This window comes from Saccopteryx bilineata, chromosome 5, assembly GCF_036850765.1.
Source record: "Saccopteryx bilineata isolate mSacBil1 chromosome 5, mSacBil1_pri_phased_curated, whole genome shotgun sequence".
In the NCBI taxonomy this organism is placed as follows: Eukaryota; Metazoa; Chordata; class Mammalia; order Chiroptera; family Emballonuridae; genus Saccopteryx; species Saccopteryx bilineata.
The window spans coordinates 197,339,807-197,367,121 of NC_089494.1; the positions used below are offsets into that span (position 1 = coordinate 197,339,807).

At 36.3% G+C, this 27,315-nt stretch overlaps 1 protein-coding gene across 6 annotated transcripts in view; it reads right to left on the reverse strand.

Moving 5' to 3' along the window:
* ARHGAP24 (Rho GTPase activating protein 24) overlaps nt 1-27,315 on the reverse strand; it is an 881,345-nt gene that overhangs the window by 32,983 nt on the left and 821,047 nt on the right. The window lies entirely within an intron of this gene.

The following is a 27,315-nucleotide window of genomic DNA, read 5'->3' on the forward strand; positions in this document are numbered from 1 at the left end:
GACCCTTGTAACTCTCGGTGTGGTTTGAAAATATCTGAAAGTTCAGAATTTTGCTTTTGTGTGTACTTGATGTATTTTTTATTTTCTATTGAATGTATTGGGATGACATTGGTTAATAAAATTATATTAGTTTCAGGTGCACAATTCTATAATACAACATCTGTATATTGTACTGTGTGTTCACCACCCAAGTCAAGTCTCCATCTATTACCAGCCCAAGTGTTCATTGGTGGATGAGTGGATAAAAAAGCTATGGTACATTTACATGATGAAATACTACTTGGCCATAAAAAGAAGGAAATCTTACCCTTTGCATGGATATACCTGGGGAGTATCACGCTAAGTGAAATAAGCCAGTCAGAGAAAGACAAGTATACATATGTATATTCAATGTTAAGCAAAAGTATTCACCTTCAAAAACAATGAGTATAAATAAAGACTTTAAATAAAATAAATTTACAAATATACCAAATCTACATATGTGTTTATGTAATATATTCAGTGTCAAAATTAGTGACTTCTGAATCCTAACTTTATTGCTCAAAATATCCTACTTATTCTTGAGAAAACATTGCTAATTGTTTATAGACACTTTAAGCTCGGTATGACATTCTATAACTTTTTAAGCAGAGCTCATTTTAAAAACGATTGATTCTCCCCATGATTGCTTGTCTAATATCCTAAGATAACTGGGAACCCTTAGAGTCTTTTAGAAAGCGAAGAAAAATGTTGCAAAAAGAAACATTAAAAACTTAACATGATCTTTGTGTAATAATCAAAATTTATTTTTATTGTCTATCGAATACCAGAATGGCAGGATAATTTACTGAAATATTATTTTATATTTTGTTCTCTGTATTTTCCTATTCCCTGTTAATCCATAAAGATGGCTGACAGTAAAGACAGGAGGAAGTGGGGTTGTTTTAGTTTTGAGTTTTGTTTTGGGAAAGGGGGATAAGAACATGGGAAGGAGAGATGTGTGAGCAAGGAATAAAAAGGTCAATTGATTCCCACAAATCAGAAGAGTGGTAGTAATCAAGGTCAGGGATTCTGTAAGTAATGAGAACATACACTTAACTCCCAGACCTCGCTACAGGAAGTGACAAGTTCCCAGTGGGCTAAACCTTGACAAGCCGGAATAGAGGCACCAGAAATTCCTGCCTCAGTGAATACTTCCTTGCTCCAAGAGTAAGATGAAAGCAGAGTTGACTTCACCAAACTACATGGGCTGAGAAAATGGGTATTTCAATTCTCAATTTCAGACTCATCAGTTGATTTCATCAGGTATTTCCCACATACTTACTCTGCATTGTACGTTATAGAAAGTGCAGTGGCCAGGACCCTAAGGAGTTAAAAGAAAGTATTGTTCTAGCCTGCTTATAACTTGTAACCTGGTGGGGGCAACAGATATTAAGCAGATAATAATACAAATTTATAATCTTAAAGTGTGATGAGTGGTAATAAGGAAAAGTATTGGATGCTAATTAATATCAAGGGAGGACTAATCTAGAGGTCAATTCTCTTAGGAAATGATGTTTGGGCCAAGATCTAAAATGTGCATAAGAATTAACTAAGTAAGAGCTAAAGAACAGAAGAAGGTTTTCCTGATTAATACAAAGCAGATAAACAGAGCCGAAAGAGGGAGGGAATATCCGTCTTCCAGGAGCTGACAAGAAGCTAGGGAGACCAGACTGCAGAGTGGGTCGGGATGAGGTGTGAGTGGCAGGCAGCATCCTTATGGACCATGGGACTTCATCTATCTCAGACAATAGACAGGGCAAGGACTGAGATTTTCCATTTTCACATCAGAGTCAATTATAGCAAGCATGTTGTCAATCATTTTGCAGATGTTAAAATAATAGAGGTGATCTGATAGGGCCTATCTTAACTAATTCATTTGATTCTTTTCATAATTAAATTTTTTCTCTCTTAAAATTCTAAACTGATAGACAATATAGAAGACATCTCAAAGACTAGTAAAGAAAATAAAAATCATGGGGATGCCTTAAAAACTATGACCAAGATCATTAATTCCTAAAAATACCCCCCCCAAAAGACCTAAAATAGTCTCAATGGTAACACAAGAAAAATATCTTTTTTTTTTCTCCTGGCAAAGCACTCTACTTCATGCATATCAAAGCCCATCTGTGTTTCTTGTGCTATGTTGTAATGCTGCAAAGCACCTGACCCCTGAAGGTATAGTCACCAAAACCACAAAACCACAAACTGAGAAGGAAATGCCACTCAACCAAGTATTAAAATAAACTATTTCCATTTTTATATTTAACTCGCATCCAAACCACTCTAATTCAGTCCAATCCATGACTGGGTTGGGTTATGTTGCCTTCAAAGTCAGTGACAATTTGGTTTAAGTTATAGGTATATACAAAGAGGAATATAAAATATAATGAAAATAAGTATAATTTCAATATATGGAGTATATTATATATAATTTATATGACCATATAGAGTATATAAAATATGAATTAAATGCAATAAATAAATGAGATAATAATAAATAAGAGATATATATTTAACAAGAAATTTGTTTTAGTATTTCAATGATGAACTATTCATTACATTGACTCTCCCCAAGCACATTGTTTTTAAGATAACTCTCTTGTTACTATATTGTTTCTCATGAAGTTGAGCAAATAGTACTGAGGACGTTTGAACACTAGATGGCACGATTGCAAAGGTAGACTAACCGAGATGTGAAAACTGTGAAGGAAGGATGCAAGGCTGCAGAGCCACTCTTCATCCACCAGCAATATTCTTGGTACCAAAGCTGCAGTGATTTTCCAAGAATAGAAATATTTGAGCTATGAATCAAGGTAAAAGATGTGGACTGGGATGATTGTATTATCCCTTCCCTAGAATGATATGTTACATTAACTTTTAAGCATTATAGAATACATATAGGCACACACTGTTAAACAGAAACAAGGGAGAAAAATGACCAAATGTATTTTCTTTGTTTCTTGATTAACATGTGTTACTAAATTTTTTGCTTAAAGGATAAAACTTAAATGTATGATTCTTTGGGGGGCTTTATTAAGCCTAGGTTATCTTATAGAAAAAAAGAGCCTTCTACATCTCCCTAGCATTCTCATTTTGGGCTTTGTCCTCTCCAACTGAATGGAAGAATACAATCACTCCTGGAGAGGCTCCGTCATATTTCCCAGTTCAGACTCACCTCGAGAGCTGCACAGTGCACCTTCTCCAATTGCTGTATGCTACCTACTACAATACGAAGTCTGAGTTTTCCCTAAGAAATCCGCATGGTATATCCACTCTAGAAAACAGCAACCTTCTGCATTTAACTCTTCAGCCTGACACCTCTCTTACTAAAAACCCATTACCTTGCCTAATTAACGTTTACTTAATAGTATATATACAACCAATGAGGTAAATATCAATTAAGATAACTTCTATATCAGTTTAGACTTTTAAGAGACAAAATATTTATTTAATTATGAAAAGAATAAAATTAATTAGTTAAGACTGGTCCTAACTGATCACAACTTTTTTTTTTTACAGAGACAGAGAGATAGGGACAGACAGACAGGAACAGAGAGAGATGAGAAGCATCAATCATTAGTTTTTTGTTGCAACACCTTAGTTGTCCATTGATTGCTTTCTCATATGTGCCTTGACTGTGGGGTTACAGCAGACTGAGTAACCCCTTGCTCAAGCCAGCGACCCTGAGTCCAAGCTGGTAAGCTTTGCTCAAACCAGATGAGCCCACACTCAAGCTGGCGACCTCTGGGTCTCAAACCTGGATCCTGTGCATCCCAGTCCAACGCTCTATCAACTGTGCCATCACCTGGTCAGGCCACAACTGTTATTTTATCATCTACAATTGTGTGGTAACTGCCCAAAGAACCTAGAGGGACTTTCTGTCTTTGCCTCAGAAAACTTTATCTCAGACTTCATCTAAGTGAAGTGAAATGACTGCATTTTAGCAAAAGCACATGTTGAATTAAAACCCCTAACCTGGTTAATAATAGTAGTAAAAACAGTGGTGGCACACACTTGTACACATCTCCTTCTGTATCAGGCCTTCACAGTAGTTCATTGTCTAGGTTCTGTTTAACCCTATTTGGAGTACTTGAATAATAAAGTGCACATATATGAAATTATTTTGGGCTCATTACTGAAATATAAGGGTTATTTTAAGTAACACTCTTTTGGTAGAAATTCAAAACTATTTGCTAATGTAAAATCATTATACAAATCCCAGCTCTCCTTCACTCACCTAGCGCTATCATTCGTTTTCAGAAGTTAACATAAATAATCACATATATTTTATTCAGTGATAGCAAAGAAGCAACTGTGACAGGCCAGGGAGCCTGAAGAAAGGACCTGTCAGGCCAGAGGATGCTCTGCAGCATGTCCCTTAACTGATCAACATAGGGTTTTGTTTACATCTTATATTGAGTTTGGACTTCTGAATTATGTAGTGCTTTTTATGAAAAATAAAGGCAGGTTTTCACAAGGCTTTAAACAATTGACTTAATTTTATATTTTCAGAGGCATTCCTTTGGTCATTCCAGAACTGTTCTAGAAATTATCACCTCACTAAATATTTTATGAACATTTATGGTGTACACTGACTGCCTCATGCCAGACATTAGAGAAAAAAGAGATAAACAACATAGAACTTTCTTTGTACTTCTTGATTTATATCTTTAACTCAGTGATTTTCAACCTTTTCATCTTATGGCACACATAAACTAATTACAATAATTCTGTGATACACCAAAAAATATATTTTTGCTGCTTTGACAAAAAAAAAAGGTATAATTTTGATTCATTCACACAAGATGACTATTGTTGTTTTGACTGTTATCATTTTTTAATTTGACAATCTAAGGGGCAAGAGGTCAGTGCCCCTGACTAAACAGTTAGGTATTGCATATTTTAAAAATTCTTGCTGCACACCGGTTGAAAATCGCTGCTCTAACTGATCACCAACAACATGTTTCCTACCATTTCCTACCATTTGTTCAACTTCTTAACATTTTCTGTATGTTCTAGTGCTAAGTCCCTGCCAGATATAGGATCGTAACAATATTTTTATACTTCTTGAAAATGACGTGTAATTTATACTCTATGTTCAACAGAGGCCTTGTCTTACTAATCTGAACAGGGATAAAGGAGTCTAATGGCAACCCATCTTCGCTTATTGTCTAAGCCCGTTCTTCTTTCTCTGACAGACTCACACACACAGATAAGTCCAAATGCCCCAGCATTACAAATGTAATATTACACAGGGAAAAAATCTTGAAAATTTAAATCTTCAACATTAGAAATGGATTTTTTTTACTCTGGAAACTATGCATAGAACATAATATACTCTGTTGATTTAACTGAATAGCATGAATTACCAATACATCCACCAAAGTTATTAAAGATATTATGAGCTTATGTGCAACAAAATGGAAACTAATGCTCCTTTGGACCTAAAAAAAATAATGTCATATCCATAGAACTCCATAGAGAACATAAGCGAGACTGAAAACATTCAGCAGCACTACCAAAATGAAGACTGCCACCTAATTGTCTTAAAACAGCAACCTGCTCTATCTACTAAGTTCAGCGAGACATAAAGCAAATCTTAAGGTAATAAAGAGTTCCAAACTAAACTAAATGTCTACAAGGAATGCCTGCTTCTGTTCAAAATTATTTTCTTTTATATCTGTCAAAACTGGTATGCTTTTTGGCAGTGAAACTTGAATAGAATTAAACTGTCATGGTTTATTGTACAGTTACATAAGTGTTACCACTGAATTATATACAACACCAAAAGACAGTTTTACCTCCACAAAAAGTGTCCTGGACTACATTGAATTAGTGATGTTCCAAACAAGTCTTCTGGTTTAAAAGTAATAGTGGCAGTAGAGAACTGCATGATGACTCCTGCAATTGACTGCATTGTCCTCCACCAAATTCATATGTTGATGCCAAAGCCTTTGATGTGATGCTTTTTGGAGATGGAGTCTTTGGGAGGTAGAGTTAGATAAGGTCATGAGGGTAGGACCATATAAAAAGAGACTCTAGAGAGCTTGTTCACCATCCTCTTTCCCCACGCATATGCAACAAGGAAAGGCTAGGTGAACATACTGGTGGGAAGGTGGCCATCTACAAGCCAAGAACAGAGCCATGACTCAATCATATTGGTACTCTAATCTTAGTCCATTGTAAAAACTGTGAGAGGTCCTGGCTGGTTGACTCAGTGGTAGAGCATTGGCCCCGTGTCTGGAAGTCCCAGGTTTGATTCCAAGCCAGGGCACACAGGAGAAGCGCTCATCTGCTTCTCCACCCTTCCCCCTCTCCTTTCCCTCTATCTTTCTCTTCCCCTCCTGCAGCCAAGATTCCATTGGAACAAAGTTGGCCCAGTTGCTGAGGATGGCTCCATAGCCTCTGCAGCAGGTGCTAGAATGGCTCCAGTTGCAATGGAACAACATCCCAGATGGGCAGAACATTGCCCCCTGGTGGGTATGCTGGGTGGATCCTGGTCCAGCGTATGTGGGAGTCTGTCTGACTGCCTCCTTGCTTCTAATTTTGGGAAAAAAACTGTGAGAAAATAAATTTTTGTTGGTTACCCTCCCAGATTGTAGTATTTTGTTATGGCAGCCCTGAGCTGACTAATACAACCTCAAGTCCACATGTGATGAGTTTTACATTTAAAACCATTAATCGTTCTGTTAGAGTATTAGGTAATGAAATGTTAGCAGAAAGACAGAAACATGCTTTCAGATACTGTGAATTTATAGAAATATTATCAAACAGACCAATGAGATACAGAAGAAATTGATTCAAAACCTTGGTTGTACATGAAAAATTCTCAAAATACCAGTGATTGTGTCCTATATATTCTTATGTATAATTGTGCCTGGTCATTGAGATTTCTATAAAGCTCTTCTAGTGCCTTTTATGTGCTGGCAAGGTTGAAAAGCACAAACATAGAAAATGTATATATTTGGGGTGAAAAACTTCCAACAAAAGGAGGCAGTTCTAATATAAAATGGTAAAAAATTTAAATATGGCCACTCTTCCATCCATTGGAGCCAACTAGTTACATATTTGTCTCTCTAAGGTTTTCTGATGGGATAGTGGTGGGAAGAATGCTGTTCATGCTTATACCTAACAGTCACATTGACCTTTTCTCCCCTACTTATAGAATTTCTTATGTTTATTGATGTATGTATGTATAGACTTCTCTCCTACAATGCTAGCTAATTATTTAAATATAATCTACCATACCATACACACATATTTGAGTATAAGATACTCAAAGTAACAAAATATTCTGCTGTGTATCTGTAGGAAGAGAATCCTTTGAGCATCTGAGTTCTGTGATTCCAAATAACAGACCCCTTAAACAGAAAGTAGCTACATTCCCAAACTGAACAAACCCACAAGTTCAACTATTACTTTTCTGCAACGACCACAAAGCATACCTCTCTACACTAGACCTTTCCATTGAAGCCTTAGAAGTTCCACACACTTTGAACGCTATCAAAACAAAGCTGGAAAAAAATCCTTGCAATAAAATTATTCCTCCTTTACCATATTCTCCACCATGAATGACATCAGCATTCACACAAACAAGCAAGAAACCTAGGATTCTACCAAAATGTTGCTGTTCTGAGACCCTAAATCTATCAGCGATTACTGATTCTCATACTGAACTGCACACGGAATTACTTAAAACGTTAAAAAAAATACTCGTGCCTGGATCCTATATTTTCTAATGTAATATCTTCTGAATTCATTCCCTCTTCAGCATCTCATTGATACTACTTGAGTTCAAATTTGTATCACCCACTTCCATTAATATAACAGCATATTAGCACATGTCTATGCCACAAGCCTGTCTTCCCACCCCCACCCCTCTGACCATGCCCACAGATGATTATCATCTGTAACAAATAAATATAAATAACAAGTAAAATGCCATGTTATATAGCTTTTGGATATCATATTTATATTTAAAGGGAAAATGTTTAAATGTATATAGATAAATATAAATTACACAGAAATGCATATACTTATTTTATAGACAAGTCATTATAGTTGTTATCACTTAGTTTGGGTTAATATTTTGGACAACATTGATTCAGTTTATATATAGTCATTCTCTAATTTATCTTCATGTATTAAAATTTAAGACCAAAAAATAAAAATGAAATCTGACTTTTTCATTATAGTATCAAGGTGTTTTCATCAGAGAGAAAAGGCTAATGGCATTGAGACACTTATAAGGCTTGATTTAAAATATTCAGGGAATTTTCTTTAAAACAATATTACATTAGTATAACTCTATTTAAATAAACAGACTACCATGTACATGTGTATGCGTACAACTCCAACAACAACAGAAAGTAATTGAAATCTTAAGTGCTGTCTCTTATCAAATTTATCAGCATGGTTACTAAAATGAGTTAATATGTCCTTCTAAGTCTAGTGATTTTGGACCCAAAGTTCAATGTCATATCCAAATTTAACTTAGAAGTAACATTAAAATGTCCATAATACATTCTTGTATTATAAATGACATTAATGTTTTCTAAAATCTTAAGAGCCAAGTTATAAAAAAAGAAAAAACTCCACAGAGTCTTCCCATAGAAGTTAATTCTGAAGTCAATGAAGCCACATAGATTTTCCTATTAAACGAAGATCCTATTCATATCAATAATGTATATAATTACTTAGAATAAGTATTACATGGTAGGGATTACAGAGCTTATTTGCCAACCAGAGATTTTACTATATGTGTGTGTGTGCATCCACATACTGTATATACACATACTACAAACACATACTGCATATACATTTTTTTGTTCTTTGTAGAATAAAAAAAAAACATATTCAATAAGTCTATGGTATGAAGAAAATTAATCCAGGATCTCCTTGATTGTCCCTGTAAGTTAGATTTGTTCTCTCCTCAGTGACAGCAAGTCTTCACTGCATTTATTTATAATTGTTTTAGGAGAAAGCTTAAGTTTTTGAGATTCCACAGAGTATTATAGTTGCCAATGAACAAAGTCAGTTTGCTCAGGATTTTGAATAAACATGGGCATTCTGAATCTAGGATAGCAATAACAATGGAGTCATATACACACTTGGATACTTTCTCTGGCTGTCCTATAAAATACAGTTTCTTAAATTCACAAAGTGTAATATGTATGCCAAGAAATGCAAGCGTGATTAAAATGATTGGGAGGTTACTGTTAAATCAGATGACCTATTTTCAGGTGGATATAAATAGACTACTCACAGTAAGAGATATAAGAGAACTCATTTACATAGAATTTCTAATCATACTTAACAAATAGCACTTACTAGTCAATGAAGTATGTGTCTATAGTTTGAAAGAGGTGGGCTGAGATTTTTCTTGCTCACCTCATATTTCTACCAGAAATGGCTCAGAAATAAAGATAACTATACAAAATCACATACTCAGTACACTATGATTATACAATTTCCTAATTTGATTCTATAAATGATGAGCTTTTATTTCATGCTTGAAAGTGATATGCTGTCTTTCTTAAAATGTGACTCGGTAATACAGATTCCGAGAGTTTTCTTTCACAGAGAGTTTATATGACTACTAATTTTCACATCTTTACATTAGTAAACATACATGCCTGAGACTTTATTGCATAACGTTTCCTTGCTTCAATTGTACCTAAGACTTGAAGTGGTATGGGGTGTAATTTCAGTTTTATAAGATCTTTAAAATCTTGGCAAATAGTTAATGGGCTTGGTTTAGCTAAAACAGAGAAACTACAACTGTATTTAGTTACTTTGTGATTCTATGTTGTCTATCAACATGTTATTCCCTTCACTTAATTCTGCAGATGGAGCTTCAGGAGAGACAAAGGAAATGTAACTATCAAAATACAATAGGCAACTTACTTTTTTCTGCAGATTTCAGATTATGCAACCTAAAATATTCTAGGACAACATTACTGATGTTCTGACACTGAGAAGGTATATTATGCTAAAAATATTCTTTAAGTTTCCCTAACAATATTTGAAGCCTATATATATTATTTAATAGTTCTATTTTAAAATTTTAAAAAAGAAAAAATTCTCAAATAATTTTTCTAGCTAACAAAGATTAATTAGCAACCAAAGTTTCTTTAATATATATTATATATATTTTATGAATTAAATATATATATTTTATGAATGAAGTATATATTTTATTAATGATATATATTAATGAAATATACATGCACACACAAATACATTATATATATATATTATATATTAAGACTATGTTTCTAACAATGGTTTTATTACATGTTGTCCATTTCCTCCTGTTACAAGTTTGAAAAAGTTTGATTATTTGATTCTGGGACTAACAATAAAAGATACAACATTCTTTTACAGAAAACTTATTTTCTTCCAATAAAGTGAGTAAGGTGGAAAATAAACCTTTGTGCCTTATTAATGAGATGAGTAAATAGAGGCCCATTTCTACATTGTTGAATCTTTAACTCATAGTATTAAATGAAACTTAAAAGGATTTTATGATATCTCTAAGTGAGTCTACAAATCAACACCAAAACCATTGGATTTCACAGAAAACTTGTTCCTTCGCTGAACATTCCCAAAAGTCTTTTATTAAAACACAAAAGCATTCTCAACATATGGACTAAATGATACCATTTCACTGTACTAATATGTGTATATATGAATGTGTGTGTATGAATGTACAGTATATTTGTAAAATATATACACACAGTTGAAGAACACCAGGTTTAAATAGCAAAGGTCCACCTTATGTGACTTTTTTCGATAAATACTGTCATCTCTTTGTATCCATGGATTCAACCAACCACATGTGAAAACAAGTTTGTTGCTCTTCCTGCCTTGGTTTACCAACTATAGCTTAACAACTGTGATGGAAAATACCATTTTTGATGTGTGGTTGTTTGAAATGGCAGATGTGAAGGACACACTGTATTTAAGTTTTTGAGGAGTCAAAAGTTATATGCAGATTGTTGACTGCAGAAGGGTTAATATCTCTAATCTCCAAGCTGCTCAAGGGACAACTGCACTGGGGGAGGGGATAAAAAGCTGTAAAGAACTGAATTATGTATTTATCATGAATAGCATACTAAAATGTCAGGCCCTTTGTAGGAAAAGATACTTTGCTATGACATATACTTGATGTATATTATGTTAGTGCTGTTTTCTGCCTGAACTATTTTGAAAAGATGTCAGTGTAAGCAGAAAGAAAGGTGAACAAATTTGTATTAAGAAGCAAGAGTTTTTGTTTTGTTTGGTTGTTAATGTTTTGTTATAAATCAAAACTTAGCTCACTTTAAAAATATAATGCATCACATTTGTGAGAGCATTTCTGGAGTATAAGACAAACAAAGGTAGTGGTCCTAAATCAGAGCTGCAGCTTTTATAAAATGATAAATCCATTTATAAGATTATTACTCTGTACATTGACACAGGAAGGCATTTTGCTTTAGCAGACAAAATGATGACATTCTAATATAACTTTAGAAGTTGTTCTGAAACATGGCAATTTTCAAGTTTTGTAAATTCTGATCTATAAAAATAAGCACATGAGTTGTTTACTTATTGAGCTATCAGAAATATGGCTACTCTTTCATTCAACAAGCATATTGAAAATATATACTTCTGTATCCATTTATTCAATAAAGATCTATTGAGTGCCTACAATATGTCAGATATTGTTCAAGGTATTAGAGATCAAGATAGATCAAATTCTCTATTCTTTTTTAGTTCACATGTTCATTATATGTATAGAGTTTTACAATGAATACAGTATTTTAAATTGCTACAGTGATATCCTCATGGGCATATATATGCATGCTCCCATAATATCACAAATGTCTATCTCAATCTCACATCAATATTTCCAGACACTACTATTGATTCTTTAGTTTTTTTTTAACATTTCCTTATAATAAACTATCAAGATAGTCAGAAAAATTAAACATTTTTAAACTATATGCCTTCTAAAGGGCATATATAAATGGCTCATAAACACATAAAAATATACATTACTTGTATACATTAGTGAAATGCAAATTAAAACACTCACTTAGAATGGCTAGAATAAAAACCAGAGCACATACATTGCAGGAGAAATATGGTGCAGCCACTTTGTTTTTTTGTTTTTTTTGTTTTTCATTTTTCTGAAGCTGGAAACAGGGAGAGACAGTCAGACAGACTCCCGCATGCGCCTGACCGGGATCCACCCGGCACGCCCACCAGGGGCGAAGCTCTGCCCACCAGGGGGCGATGCTCTGCCCATCCTGGGCGTCGCCATGTTGCGACCAGAGCCACTCTAGCGCCTGAGGCAGAGGCCACAGAGCCATCCCCAGCGCCCGGGCCATCTTTGCTCCAATGGAGCCTTGGCTGCGGGAGGGGAAGAGAGAGACAGAGAGGAAAGCGTGGCGGAGGGGTGGAGAAGCAAATGGGCACTTCTCCTGTGTGCCCTGGCCGGGAATCGAACCCGGGTCCTCCGCACGCTAGGCCGACGTGGTGCAGCCACTTTGAAAAACAGTTTAGTAGTTCTTCAAATGTTAAACATAGGTATTACCCAGGAATTCTACTTATAGCTATATACCCAAGAGGAATGAAAACACATGACCATATTAACACTTCTATCTTCATGTCCATATCAGCATTATTCATAAAACCCCCAAACAAAAGCAACTTTAATGTCTACCAACTGATGAATGCAACAAAGTGTAGTATATCTTCAAAATAAGTGTATGAAATATTTTATTCACATTATACCCGTTTACTTCTGGTGTTTTTATTTCATTTTGTTTTATTTTTAAGTGAATGAATAAAACAACCCTGTGAGATTAGACATTATTATTTCCACTTACATATGAGGAAATGAGGAGTTTGAGATGTTAAGTAATGGGTCCCAGGTTGTTAACATAGGTAGTAAATTTGTAGGCAGGAATAAAGTCCCACATCCTCCTGTCATCAAAGCCTTCTCTCAAAGGAAATTTATTCTTATTCTGCTTCTTTGTGAATAAGTACACAAAAGCCACCTGACAGATATGCCAAGCACTGTGATACTTCTTGGCTAATTGGCTCTTTTTATTCATAACTCAATCAGGTTTAAGTGGAAGTGAACTCAGATTTATTCCAAGATGAAGTGCAACTCACACGCTCAGCTTCAGATGTGCAGGCTTTTAGATACATCACCAAGAGAGTAAAGCACAATGAAACATAACAGATTTCTAGATAACAACCTGTTTTATATAAAATATTTAGTAAATGCTTATTCATCTGAGTAGTATCCTCATATGAGATATTTTCCCTTAAAGCTCCTTAATTTTTCAGAGCTTGGTATGTTTACAAGGAGGCTTCATGGAACCCTTGAGAATTCTACCCATTGTTCAAATTAGACAAGTCAAGCATTTGGAGAAGTGGGCCGGTCAGAGCTAGTGTGGAGTGAACTGACTGCATGTCCCAAACTGTGGACTATTCCAAGTAAGGTGCCACACAGGTAGGACAGTAAGTGATATCAAATCACAGAGTGAAACATTAGTTTTTTTTCCATTACCTTTTGCTTCTCTTGTGTATATCAAATAGGAAGAATCAGTTGGGAACTAGAGAAGTCTCAAAGTGGCACTAGCATTTGCTAATCTCTATTTTCATCAAATAAATGGAGGGCCTTAGAGTCAGAGTCGAAGGAAAGCAGCTATATTCAGCTAGCATTTAATAACATGCTCTGTAGTCATTAAATTTATGCTACACTGACCTTGCATTTAAAATTTTTTTTTCCTTTGAGAGAGAGAGAAGCATCAATTTGTTCCACTTAGTTGTTCTATTTAGTTGTGCATTCACTGATTGCTTCTAATAGGTGCCCTGGCCCAGGATCAAACATGTAATTTGGTGTCTCTGGATGATGTTTTATCCACTGAGCCACCTGACCAGGGCCTTCAATTCTTTATCCACATGCCTTCGGGCTACCACTTACTTTCTTTACCCTCTTACACCAAGCCTTATGCTTAGATCTTTCATTCACACTATGATACAAAGACTCTCTAGCTGTACAGTTTGCCACTAAACACCCAGTGTTTGAGTTTTCATGTGGATTAAATCATAAAAGGGTAGAAAAACAGTATTCAAGTTGTTCAGGTCCATTTCAGCAGATAGCAAAGTACATAATACCCCCAGAAAATAATTTATCTTTCACAGTAGCAAAAGACCTGCTTAGCCTAGTCAGAACGAATATAAATGCCATGAGGTTGATGGTGTTTTTTTTTCATTTCGTATATGAGAAAAATGAGGTGCATCACTTCAAATGAACAATTTCCCTTTACCCAAAATTCTTGTAGTCTATAATCTGACTAGTCTCTTCTAAATTATAGTTTGAAGACCACACATATAAAAATCACCTGAGGATTTGTTTACAATGCAGATTTCTAGGCATCCTTTAATCTTTATATCAGAATGATAGCCAATGTTGTCTAAGCATTTTTTGTGTGTGTGACAGAGACAGAGACAGAGAGAGGGACAGATAGGAACAGACAGATAGGAAGGGAGAGATGTGAGAAGCATCAACTCTTTGTTGTGGCACTTTAGTTGTTCATTGATTACTTTCTCATATGTGCCTTGACCGGGGGGCTACAGAAGAGTGAGTAACTCCTTTCTCAAGCCAGCAACCTTTGGCTCAAGCTGGGGAGCCTTGTTCAAACAAGATGAGCCCACAGTCAAGCCAGCAACCTTGGTGTTTCGAACTTGGATCCTCTGCATCCCAGTCCAATGCTCTATCCACTGTGCCACTGCCTGGTCAGGCTGTTTAAGCATTTGAATCTTGAGATATCTCCGTAGGTCATCTTTATGTAAACTAACATTTGAGAATCTCTCCTATGTCTGTAGCACTCCTCATTTTCAAATTCACTTTTTATAACTTAGGTCAGTAATGCTCAGAGCCATATTGCTGCCCTGAGAGTAAAACCGATATGTATCTGGCTTTTCTGACTTCTAAGTTTTCAGGTTTTGGGTTGTTTTCATTTTATCTCTGTTGACTTAGTTTGTTCAATGGTTCTATCTAATTCAGTCACCAAAACAAATAAAACATAAACAAAAGGAGGAACAGGGGCAGAATGCACTGGGTGCATGGGAGAGCAGCTGGAGCACCTAGGACAGCAGCTGTTTACAGGATTAATGGACAGAATGTGTACAATCACTGGCTTCCTACCGCCTTCTGCCCTTGCTGTTGAACACTGTGTTGTAAGTGCATAGTTATTTTGTTGCTGAGCAATTAATGCTATGAGGGTGACAGCCACATGGCCACTCTTGACTCTACCTTCCCAGCTCTTCCACCAGGAATCCCCTTTAACAGCTGATGCCATGTGGAGAGCTTTGGAAACGAGGTAACACTGATTTTTACACAATCTATTTTTCATTGTGTCCTCTCAAAGTAGGAAAGCTTAACATAAAATGTTGAGTTTTAATTTGTTTTTATTTCTAAATAGAAAAAAAATAAAGGAAAGAATGGTAAAGAACCATAACTGTTGTTTTGTACAGTAGACATAAAAATGAAAAAATACAAATTTTTTCAGGTCAGTGAGAATGTCCTTTCTCACAAAATTCCATTTTGGTCAAGGAAACTGTGTGAATATGTCATAGAATTGTAAAACACAATAAGTCATGCACACATAAAAGTCTTAAACTTGAACCTCAGAACTGGAAAAATAACATTTGATATAATTTAAGAATAGCGGAAAGTGCATGGTTTAATAAAAGCTGGCACATACACTTGCAACTTCTCTAAATTCCAATAGTGTATCTTCCAAATTTCTTTCTCTACCATCTTTTTTTTCTTCTACATGACAAAATGTCTCTTCCCATTGAAATATGAAATATTATCCTCCTAATGGGTCTATAGCTTCAAAACCCCAGGCTGGTCTATGAACACAGATGTTTGTCAGCATACGTCTGATGTGACAGAGGAGAAATTAAACACACTGATAGCCTGACATGATAAATTTTTATGTAGCCCTAACTACTTAATAATGTGAGAAGTTGTTCATGATATATGTTAAGAAGAAAAAGCAAGATGTAAAAGTTGTGTAATTCCAATACATATATGTGTGTGTGTGTGTGTATAAATCTATACTTTGAGATATCAATATATCTGTCTCTATATATCTATTTATGTTATACATAGCAAGAGTTTTCTGGAATGTTTAATTTTGAAATATTCATATTTCTTTTATGTATTTTTATATTCTAAATTATATACAAAATATAATTTAATATTTTAAAATAATATTTAATTAAAATATAATTTCAATAATATTTAATTAAAACTTAATAACACTTTATATATTATAGTTTAAAATGTGATTTTAAAAGTTCACTTTAAAAATCAAATTTTAGGCCTTAATTAATAAGAGTAGGCCTCAGTCTTAAACCTAGAGGTTACTGTTGCAGAATTACTGTGAGAATTCTTTTTCAGATTTTAATAAATATAAAGATGAGAGATAACTTCTGTTGACTCTTTAGTGAGATATAAACATTACTAGAATAAAGAAGAAAAATATTTATTCTTGCTCTTGAACGTATTTCACAATTTGAAACGTCTATACTTTGCTTTAAAACTTGATATCTATTCAAAACATTATGCATGGTCTGTATTTTTAACTTGAATTTTTTTTTAAAGATTGTTCTGATATGGAGCATGCGTTAGATTAACTTGAACTAGCAAGTGTTCCCAGGCAGCTTGTCTTTACATCTCAAATATCCCAAAATGAAATCTTGAGCTAGGACTTAGTCATGTAAAATTCCAAACTCAGCCAGATAACTAAAATGAAATACTCTACTTAGACACATTGTTGAAAATAATCTCATCCTCCTTGGAAAATTATAGATTATTTATTTCCCTAACAATGTAGTTTATAATAACATTTTTCCACAATTTTGTTACTTTCTTCTTTTTATTTCACTGTTAATGAATATGGGAATCCTTTTTATTTAATCAGCAGAATCTAGTATCTGCCTCCCTAAGACAGAGGGTCTCAAACTTGACAATTCATTCATCAAAACAAAGATATTCAGATTTTCAGAGTATAATATTGTGATATGATAATGTGTATATATCTTTTGGTTTTCATTCCTGGCTCCTAAAACTCTTATAATACCCTAACTGATAAGAATAAAAGTATTTTTGGTTATAATATTTGGTTTTTATTCTCAGTTCTTAAATTGGTTCTGGGTGATAAAGGTGAAAGGAAAGTCTGTTACTATTTAGTTTTTTTTATAGAGTGATTCTTTTTAAACATGTAAATAAAATTATTTTATTTACTTTTTAAAAACCTTTCGGTAGGTTAACATTTCACATAAAATAAAAACTATTTTTTTCATTACAAACTGTTAGACATCACAGGATCTACTTCTTTAATTTCATCTCTGAGGACTCTATTCATCACTTCTTGTATTTTAGCCCCAGTGGAGTTATGTGCCTCTCTTGAGGCCTCTGTACTCACTACTGCAATGTGCTGCCATGCATTTTAGGTATGGAAAGCTTCTCACCATTCAAGCTACATGCAAATGTTACATCCTCAGGAAAGAGATGTGTATCTTCACAAATTCACTTACTAGCATATTAACAAGTCGCCTTTATCACTCTTTGAAATTACTCATAGATTGACTGTTTATTTGTTTATATGCTCATCATCAGTAGTGAAAAATCCACAGAGAATAATCGTTGTCTGCTTTTTTCACCTAGAATGATACCTAAGATATAGTAAACATTCCAAAATTATTTGCTGAAGAAATGAATGAGATAGATGGTGGGTGACTGTCAGTTTCTTTCATTCTTATATATGAATGCCACTCCTTCTATCAAGGGGTACAGTTGGCTTTCAATACCTTTTCATCTAAGCTGACCTTGTGTTTTGTTCTGTTTGTTTGTTTTTGTGTGAGAGAGGGCTAGACAGAAAGAAAGAGAAAGAGAGAGAGGTGAGAAGCATCAACTTGTAGTTATGGCATTTTAGTTGTTCATTGATTGCTTTCTCATACATGCCTTGATGGTGGGGGGAAGCTCTAGCTAAGCCAGTGACCCCTTGCTCAAACCAGTGACCTTGGGCTCAAGCCAGTGACCTTTGGGCTCAAGCCATCAACCATGGGGTCATGTCTATGATCTCATGCTCAAACTGATGACCCCGTGCTCAAGCTGGTGAGCCTGCACTCAAGTCAACAACCTTACGGGGGTTTTGAACCTGGGTCTTCAGCGTCCCAGGTTGATGTCTATCCACTGTGTCACCACCTGGTCAGACTATGCTTTGCTTTTGACCAATAGTATTCAGTGAAACTGACAATGTGATTTCCCTGAGCCTAGCCCTTTATAGGCCCATTCTTCATAGCTTCCACCCTTACCTTTGATTCTTGAGATACTACATAATGACTTCCAACAATTAGCCAAAGAGAGAAGCCTTGAAGGATACAAGAGTGCACAGAAGAAAAAAGAAACTCAATCAGCCATAAGCCCTCTTAGCCAGCCCAGCTTAGGTACCAGACTTTGAATAAAACTCTCTTCAATACTGTAGCTACATTAGATTGCAGCAACAAACAACATGGAGAACAGAGGCAAGGTGTCTCTGCTGAGCAATGACAAAATACAGAATCTAAAAACATTGTTCCTGTTTTTAACCAAAGGATTTTGGAGTGGTTTCTTATGCAGCAATAGATACCTGAAATAGTCATTGGTACCAGAAAGTGGGTGCTGCTGCAACAAAAATTGAAAACGTATGTATTGACTTTGGAACCAGGCAGTTGCATATCCACTGTAAAGATTTAGTAAGAGGCAGAAGAGCAACAGGAAAATTGCTATTAGAAACCAGAGAAAGGTAAATACTTATAAAGTAGTGGTAGAAAAATTAGCGAGACTATCGACTGCAGTAAGTCAGAACACAGCAAATGTTCCTGATGAGGCTAAAGAAGAAACTGTTCAATGTTGCAAAAAAATTCAGAGAAACTATGGTGGTCTCAGGTATCTCTCTCTGGTAAAAGATTCACCAAGTAAGAAATGGTCATAGGCAAAGGTGCCAGTAAAATACAGCCTGAAGGGAAAGACCTTTGTTGAGCTTTATGATGGGTGTGACTGCAAAACCCTTTGTTAAAAACTCTAGAATAATTAAGGTATTTTTACACAGATTCTCTAACAGTACAAAAAGATCTAAAGAATCATAAGATTATTCTGCAGACTCATAGGCTGAATACGGTGGGGACCTGACATAAAGATGTATGGTGTAACTTTGTCTCAGCAAGTAGATTATAATTCAGCACCTACAAGGTTTTTAAAGAATTTGTGGTAACCTGGAATTAGAGAGTATCAGTACAAAATGGAAAGAAACTTTGGGCACCTGATGGCTTATGGGTAAATTGAGAAACAATTCAACTAGAAATAAGAGCCATTTCTTATGGAAAGAGGAATTAAGCTTCATAGAGCAGAATCGAGAGTCCAGGACTAACCAGGAACATTTCCCAGTCCCAGGGAAGGGGCCTTGACAGTGTGTTCAGCTGAATTTCAGAACTGCTGAGGAGCCTGCTCTCAGCCTTCACAGAGTAACAGGTATCAGATTCTCTATTAAAAATGCATAAATTAGGCCCTGGCTGGTTGGCTCAGTGGTAGAGCGGCAGCCTGGCGTGCAGAGGTCCCGGGTTCAATTCCTGGCCAGGGCAAACAGGAGAAGCGCCCACCTGCTTCTCCACCCCTCCCCCTCTCCTTCCTCTCTGTCTCTCTCTTCCCCTCCCACAGCCGAGGCTCCATTGGAGCAAAGATGGCCCGGGCGCTGGGGATGGCTCCTTGGCCTCTGCCCCAGGCGCTAGAGTGGCTCTGGTCACGACAGAGCAACGCCCGGGAGGGGCAGAGCATTGCCCCCTGGTGGGCAGAGCGTCGCCCCCTGGTGTGTATACCGGGTGGATCCCTGTCGGGCGCATGCGGGAGTCTGTCTGACTGTCTCTCCCCATTTCCAGCTTCAGAAAAATACAAAAAAAAAAAAAGCAAAAATTAGTCCAACTATATGGAATAACTGTTTTTAAGACGTTGAACAACAGAGTACAAAAATGTAACCCTTGAGAGTATGAAATCACATAAGTCTTATAATTACTTCAGCCTTGCAATCAGAGGCCTCTATGAGACCTTGTGTTAGGGCTGAGGACTTTAAAAGGAGAACTGTGGTCTTACTGAGCTAAGGAGACAAAAATTGCAGTTTGGGAGGTAGAAGCAGCTGGAACGAGTTTTGCAAAAAACGAACTTGAAATCCACATTAGGTCTTCTTGAATCTTTGGTTTAAACACTAAGTCTTTGGTCTGAGTACTAAGTATGCAGACAGGGGGTGAAACTTCACAAGGATAAGCAAAGAACAATCATCAGAGAAAGAACAATTAACAAGGATAATGGAATAGAAGAGGGGGGAAAGAGAAAATTAATAACACTAAAAATGATTCTTCTAAAAGTTTAATAAAATGATAACACAGTAGGATAGGCTAAGAAAAAATGACATAAATTGCTAATATCAGAAGTAGAAAAGGGGACATCTATAGACCTACATCAAAAGAAATATAAACCATTTCATGAAAATTAATTTGAAAAGTTATATGGAATGGACAAGTTTCATTTAAGATATAAATTAACAAAACTGGCATAAGAAAAATTATCTTTTTTTTTTTTAACAATTTTTTTTAACTCATTTTTAGAGAGGAGAGAGAGAGAGAGAGACAGAGAGGGAGAGACAGAGAGATAGAAGGGGGAGGAAAGCATCAACTCCCATATGTGCCTTGACCAGGCAAGCCCAGGGTTTCGAACTGGCAACCTCAGCATTTCCAGGTCGACGCGTTATCCACTGCGCCACCACAAGTCAGGCAGAAAAATTAAAAGAACCATTTCTAAGAACTTTTCCACAAAGAAAACATCACATAGATGATGTCACAAATAAATTTTACCAAAGGTTCATGGAGCAAATAATATCAACTCACACACTTTTCAGAAAAGAGAGTTAGAGGGGACACTTTCCAACTAATTCTGAGGCCAGAATATTTCTGATGACAAAACTAGTTAAAGACATTACAGAAAATTCTTTGGTCAGTATAGGTCCAAAAATCCTTAACACATTATTTGCAAATGAGATACAGTAATATATAAGAAAGGTAATACATTACAACCAAATATGGTTTATCCTAGGAACATAAAGTTGCTTTAACATTTAAAAATCAATTAATATAACTCATGATATCAATATAACAAAAGGAAAAATTAGATAATTTCTGCAATAAATTCAGAGAAAATGGATTTAAAAATTTAATTCTCATTTGTTATTAAAATTGTCAGGAAACTAAGAATACAAGGGCATCTTCAAGCCTGATAAAGGTCATTTACAAATAACCTATAGTTACCATCATATCTAATAGCAAAAGACTGAAATCTTTCCTCTACATAAAAGAAATGTATGTCCACTCACAACTATTGTAGAAGAGTTTATGGTGAGTATAAACAAACAAGGAAAATAAACACAAGCTTTATATATTGAAAAGGAAAAAATAAACTCTCATTTTGTATAGTCAACAAGATCGTGTATATAGAAAATCCTAAAGGATCTACAAAAAACTCATTGGCACTTAGTAAATGAATTTGTAGTTTGTATTACGCCAAGTTTGTAGGACAATCTATATATTAAAATAAATTTCGAGGAGTGACGTCACGGAAATGGCGCCGTGAGAAGCGCGTCCGACAGCTCTCCCCTAAATCACAACAAATTTATCAACTAGAAACAGAAAAATTTATCCTCGGAGCATTCCGGAGTTCCACACAAACTGAAAGCAAAAGGACTGTTATCACTTGAATCTGAGAGACGAGGGTGTGGAGGAAGCTACCGCAGCGACGCTCATTCAAGCCGCCAGGGAGTGCGCCTGCGGTGAGTCAGCCCATATACTTGGGAACCGCAAGCCGCCGTGAGCGGCCGACCGTGAGCCGCCGCGAGCCCCCGCGAGCTGCCGCGAACCCCCGTGAACCTCCACCGCGAGCTGCCACGAGCCCCCGCGAACTGCCACCGCAAGCTGCCGCAAGCCCCCATGAACCGCCACCGCGAGCGGCCGCCACGAGCCCCCGCGCGCACGCCCGGTCCGGTTGAGCACCGCTGACGTTCCCAGCGGCCCGCACACTGCGAGTGGGGGTCGCCGGCCAACGGTGCCCGGAGCGCCCCATTCGCGAGCGTGCCTTGGGCATTCCACGCGCCCAGGGCGCCCTGCTGGCCCGCACACCCAGGGGGCTCCATTATCCTGCGCCTGGTGCGGTCCAGCCGCCAGCGGCAGGGTGAGCGGGAAAGGCTTAGGAGATTCTCTCCGTGGGCGGGGCACCTCACCCAGCCATTCAAGCTAACAATCAAGCGTTGGGGGAGGGGCGCGCACAGGCAGCCTAAAATACCTTCGGAAACACAGCTGCGACCCAATCACTGAAATTAGCTTAACCCATAAAATCTGCGCACCCTCCGTTCTAATTGATAAGATCTCTCTCAGTTCAGCGATCCAAGACAAGAGGCGTGATATTTTTTAGTGCCTCTCACTAAAGGGGCGGGGGCAACTTCTGATTGATAGAGCCTCCATATTCAGGGATAAACGCTAACAAGAAGGACTTGGCAGATAATAAGGTCTATACTACACTAGTCGTAAGCAGAGACTAGTGCCTCTTCTTCCCTGCAAAAACAGGCTACAAAGTGTGGAAAGCCTGGGTTGAGAGGTCCAACTAAATGATAGGCGCTGAACAGTCACCTTGACAACAATTGACTCCCACCCCCGCCTGATTACACTGGAGGCCCTGACTCTCAGAGCCTTTCCCAAAGCCTTGCACTGAGTGGGGATAGAGTGGGGATTTCCCAGCTCTTTGAGCCTCTTACTCCCCAGGCAGAAGCAGTTGCAGCCTTATAGCTGGATCACCAGGCTGCTAATTCAGAAAGGGGAGACTAGGAGAGAGAATCCAGGAAAGCAAACTCTCTCATCGTTGGACCCTGCAAACGCCAACAAGCCTTTACTTCCAGCAAGACTAAAGCCAATTATATGACATTGCCATAGAATCCCATCAACTGCCAATCCCTACCTAAGAGTGACACAGGGGCAGAGCCTGGGGTACAGAGTCACCGACTAGGAAGAGGGAGAGAAAAGAAAAAGGAAGAAGTTAACCTCTCAAAATCAAGAAAAACCCACAGACTTTACAACTTGATCCACTAATTTTTTTTTGTTGTTGTTGTTGTTGTTTGTTTCTTCTATCTTTTTGCCTTTATTTCCTCCACCTCGGTCCTTCTATTCTCTGCCCATCTTATGCTTCCCCTTTCTTGAACTACACTACCCATGAGTGTTGCATTTTATTTTTCTTCTTCATCCTCACCCTCCTTTAAGGTTATACTCCAAAACACTTAACTCTCACTCTCTCCTCTTTTGTTTTTTTTTTTTTTTGTCTTGCTTTATTTTGTTTTTTTCTCCTCCTATTTTATTTCTTCCTTCGTTTTTCACTTTTTCTTATTTTTTCCTTTCTATTCGTTTTTTCTTTTCTCATTTTACTTTCCTCCCATATAACCCTCAATCACGAACAAATTAGTTAATTTGGGACTCAAGGCTTTTTTTTGGCTTTATTTCTCTTTTGTTTTTATTTTTTTTTCTCTTGTTTGTTTATTTTTGTGGCATTTTGGGTCCTCCCAACCCAAGGTCTCCATTGTATTTAGTCTTCGCTCCACTTAATACAACAGATTTTTACTTATTATTTTTATTTTTTCTTCTTTATTATTCTTTTTTGGTCCTTTTTTCTGATTCCCTCTTATCCCTCTCATTATATCTCTTAGTTGACCATCACTTACAAGCAAATCATCTTATGCTTGTCTAAGATTTTCTTCCCTTTTTTTTTTTTTTTTTTGCATTTAGTAGGTCCCTACTCCCTTTTTTTTGCCCCTTGAACTCTTCACCCCAAATCAGGCCCTCCATTATAGGCATGATATTTCCCTGAGGAGGGGAGAGGAGGGAAAGAGAAGAGAGAAAAAAAGGGGGAAATAATAAATTATTACTGTTTTTTTTGTGGGGTGTTTTACCCTTTTTTTTCTTTTTACTCTTTATTAATTCTAATTAGTGCTATCAATAAGACCACCCTCAGATGCCGATAAGAAAGAGGAAATCGAATATTATGGATACAAAAGAAAGAGAGGTAACACAAATAGATGTGGAAAAATCTATGGAGAAAAGACTTAACATATTGGAAGCCTTGGAGCTAAATGACAGAGAATTTAAAATAGAAATCTTAAAAATAATCAGAGATATACAAGAAAACACAGAAAGGCAATATAGGGAGATGAGAAAACAACTCAATGAACACAAAGAATATATTACCAAGGAAATTGAAACTATAAAAACAAATCAAACAGAAATGAAAAACTCAATTCATGAGCTGAAAAACGAGGTAACAAGCTTAGCTAACAGAACAGCCCAGATTGAAGATAGGATTAGTGAAATAGAAGACAAACAACTTGAGGCACAACAGAGAGAAGAAGAAAGAGACTCAAAAATAATAAAAAACGAGAAAGCCCTACAGGAATTGTCTGACTCCATCAGAAAGAATAACATAAGAATAATAGGTATATCAGAGGGAGAAGAGAAAGAAAATGGAATGGAGAATATACTCAAACAAATAATAGACGAGAACTTCCCAAGCCTGTGGAAGGAACTAAAGCCTCAAATTCAAGAAGCAAACAGAACACCAAGTTTTCTTAACCCCAACAAACCCACTCCAAGGCACATCATAATAAAGATGACACAAACCAATGACAAAGAAAAAATTCTCAAGGCAGCCAGGGAAAAGAAGAGTACAACATATAAAGGAAGGCCTATTAGATTATCATCAGATTTCTCAGCAGAAACTCTACAAGCTAGAAGAGAGTGGACCCCAATATTTAAAGCCCTGAAAGAGAGGAACTTTCAGCCAAGAATACTATACCCATCAAAGCTATCCTTCAAGTATGAAGGAGATATAAAAACATTCACAAATACAGAAAAGATGACAGAATTTATCAACAGAAAGCCCCCACTCCAGGAAATACTAAGGGGGGTTTTCCAACCAGATTCAAAGAACAAAAGAAAACAACACCACAAGTAACAGCTCCACCAAGAACACAATAAAACCAAACTTAAACTGTGACAACAAAGGAAAAAAAGAGGGGAGAGGATGGAGATTAACAGTAGCAAAGGATGATGAAGTGCAGAAATACTTATAAGATAGGGTACTACAATGAATATGGTAGGTACCCTTTTCATTACTTAATGGTAACCACCCTTAAAAAAACCACCACAAAAACACTTGACTTAAAAAAGGTAGCAACAGAGAAAAGAAGTATGGAACACAAACAAACAAAAACAAATGATAGAAAAACAAAAGAGAAGAATCAAACTAGATACAAAACTAACAGAAAGCAATTTATAAAATGGCAGTAGGGAACCCACAAGTGTCAATAATTACACTAAATGTAAATGGATTAAACTTACCAATAAAAAGACACAGAGTAGCAGAATGGATTAAAAAAGAAAATCCAACTATATGCTGCCTACAAGAAACACATCTAAGCAACAAGGATAAAAACAAATTCAAAGCGAAAGGCTGGAAAACAATACTCCAAGCAAACAACACCCAAAAAAAAGCAGGTGTAGCAATACTCATATCTAATAATGCTGACTACAAGACAGAAAAAGTACTCAGAGACAAAAATGGTCATTTCATAATGATTAAGGGAAATTTGAATCAAGAAGACATAACAATCCTTAATATATATGCACCAAACCAAGGAGCACCAAAATATATAATACAGCTACTTATTGACCTTAAAACAAAAACTAACAAAAATACAATCATACTTGGAGACCTCAATACACCGCTGACGGCTCTAGATGGGTCATCCAAACAGAGAATCAATAAAGATATAGTGGCCTTAAACGAAATACTAGAACACCTGGATATGATAGACATCTACAGGACACTTCATCCCAAAGCGACCGAGTATACATTTTTCTCTAGTGTACATGGAACATTCTCAAGAATTGACCATATGTTGGGCCACAAAGACAATATCAGCAAATTTAGAAAAATTGAAATTGTACCAAGCATATTTTCTGATCATAAAGCCTTGAAACTAGAATTCAACTGCAAAAAAGAGGGGGAAAAACCCACGAAAATGTGGAAACTAAACAACATACTTCTAAAAAATGAATGGGTCAAAGAAGAAATAAGTGCAGAAATCAAAAGATATATACAGACAAATGAAAATGAAAATACGACATATCAGAATCTCTGGGATGCAACAAAAGCAGTGATAAGAGGAAAGTTCATATCACTTCAGGCCTATATGAACAAACAAGAGAGAGCCCAAGTAAACCACTTAACTTCACACCTTAAGGAACTAGAAAAAGAAGAACAAAGACAACCCAAAACCAGCCGAAGAAAGGAGATAATAAAAATCAGAGCAGAAATAAATGAAATAGAGAACAGAAAATCTATAGAAAAAAATCAATAAAACAAGGAGCTGGTTCTTTGAAAAGATCAACAAAATTGACAAACCCTTGGCAAGACTCACCAAGGAAAAAAGACACAGGACTCAAATAAATAAAATCCAAAATGAAAGAGGAGAGATCACCACAGACATCATAGAAATACAAAGAATTATTGTAGAATACTATGAAAAATTATATGCCACCAAATACAACAATCTAGAAGAAATGGATAAATTCCTAGAACAATACAACCTTCCTAGACTGAGTCATGAAGAAGCAGAAAGCCTAAACAGACCAATCAACAGGGAGGAAATAGAAAAAACTATTAAAAATCTCCCCAAAAATAAAAGTCCAGGCCCAGACGGTTATACTAGTGAATTCTATCAAACATTCAAAGAAGACTTGGTTCCTATTCTACTCAAAGTCTTCCAAAAAATTGAAGAAGAAGCAATACTTCCAAACACATTTTATGAGGCCAACATAACCCTCATACCAAAACCTGGCAAGGATGGCACAAAGAAAGAAAACTACAGACCAATATCTCTAATGAATACAGATGCTAAAATACTAAACAAAATACTGGCAAACCGAATACAACAACATATTAAAAAAATAATACATCATGATCAAGTGGGATTCATCCCAGAATCTCAAGGATGGTTCAACATACGCAAAACGGTTAACGTAATACACCATATCAACAAAACAAAGAACAAAAACCACATGATCTTATCAATAGATGCAGAAAAGGCTTTTGATAAAATA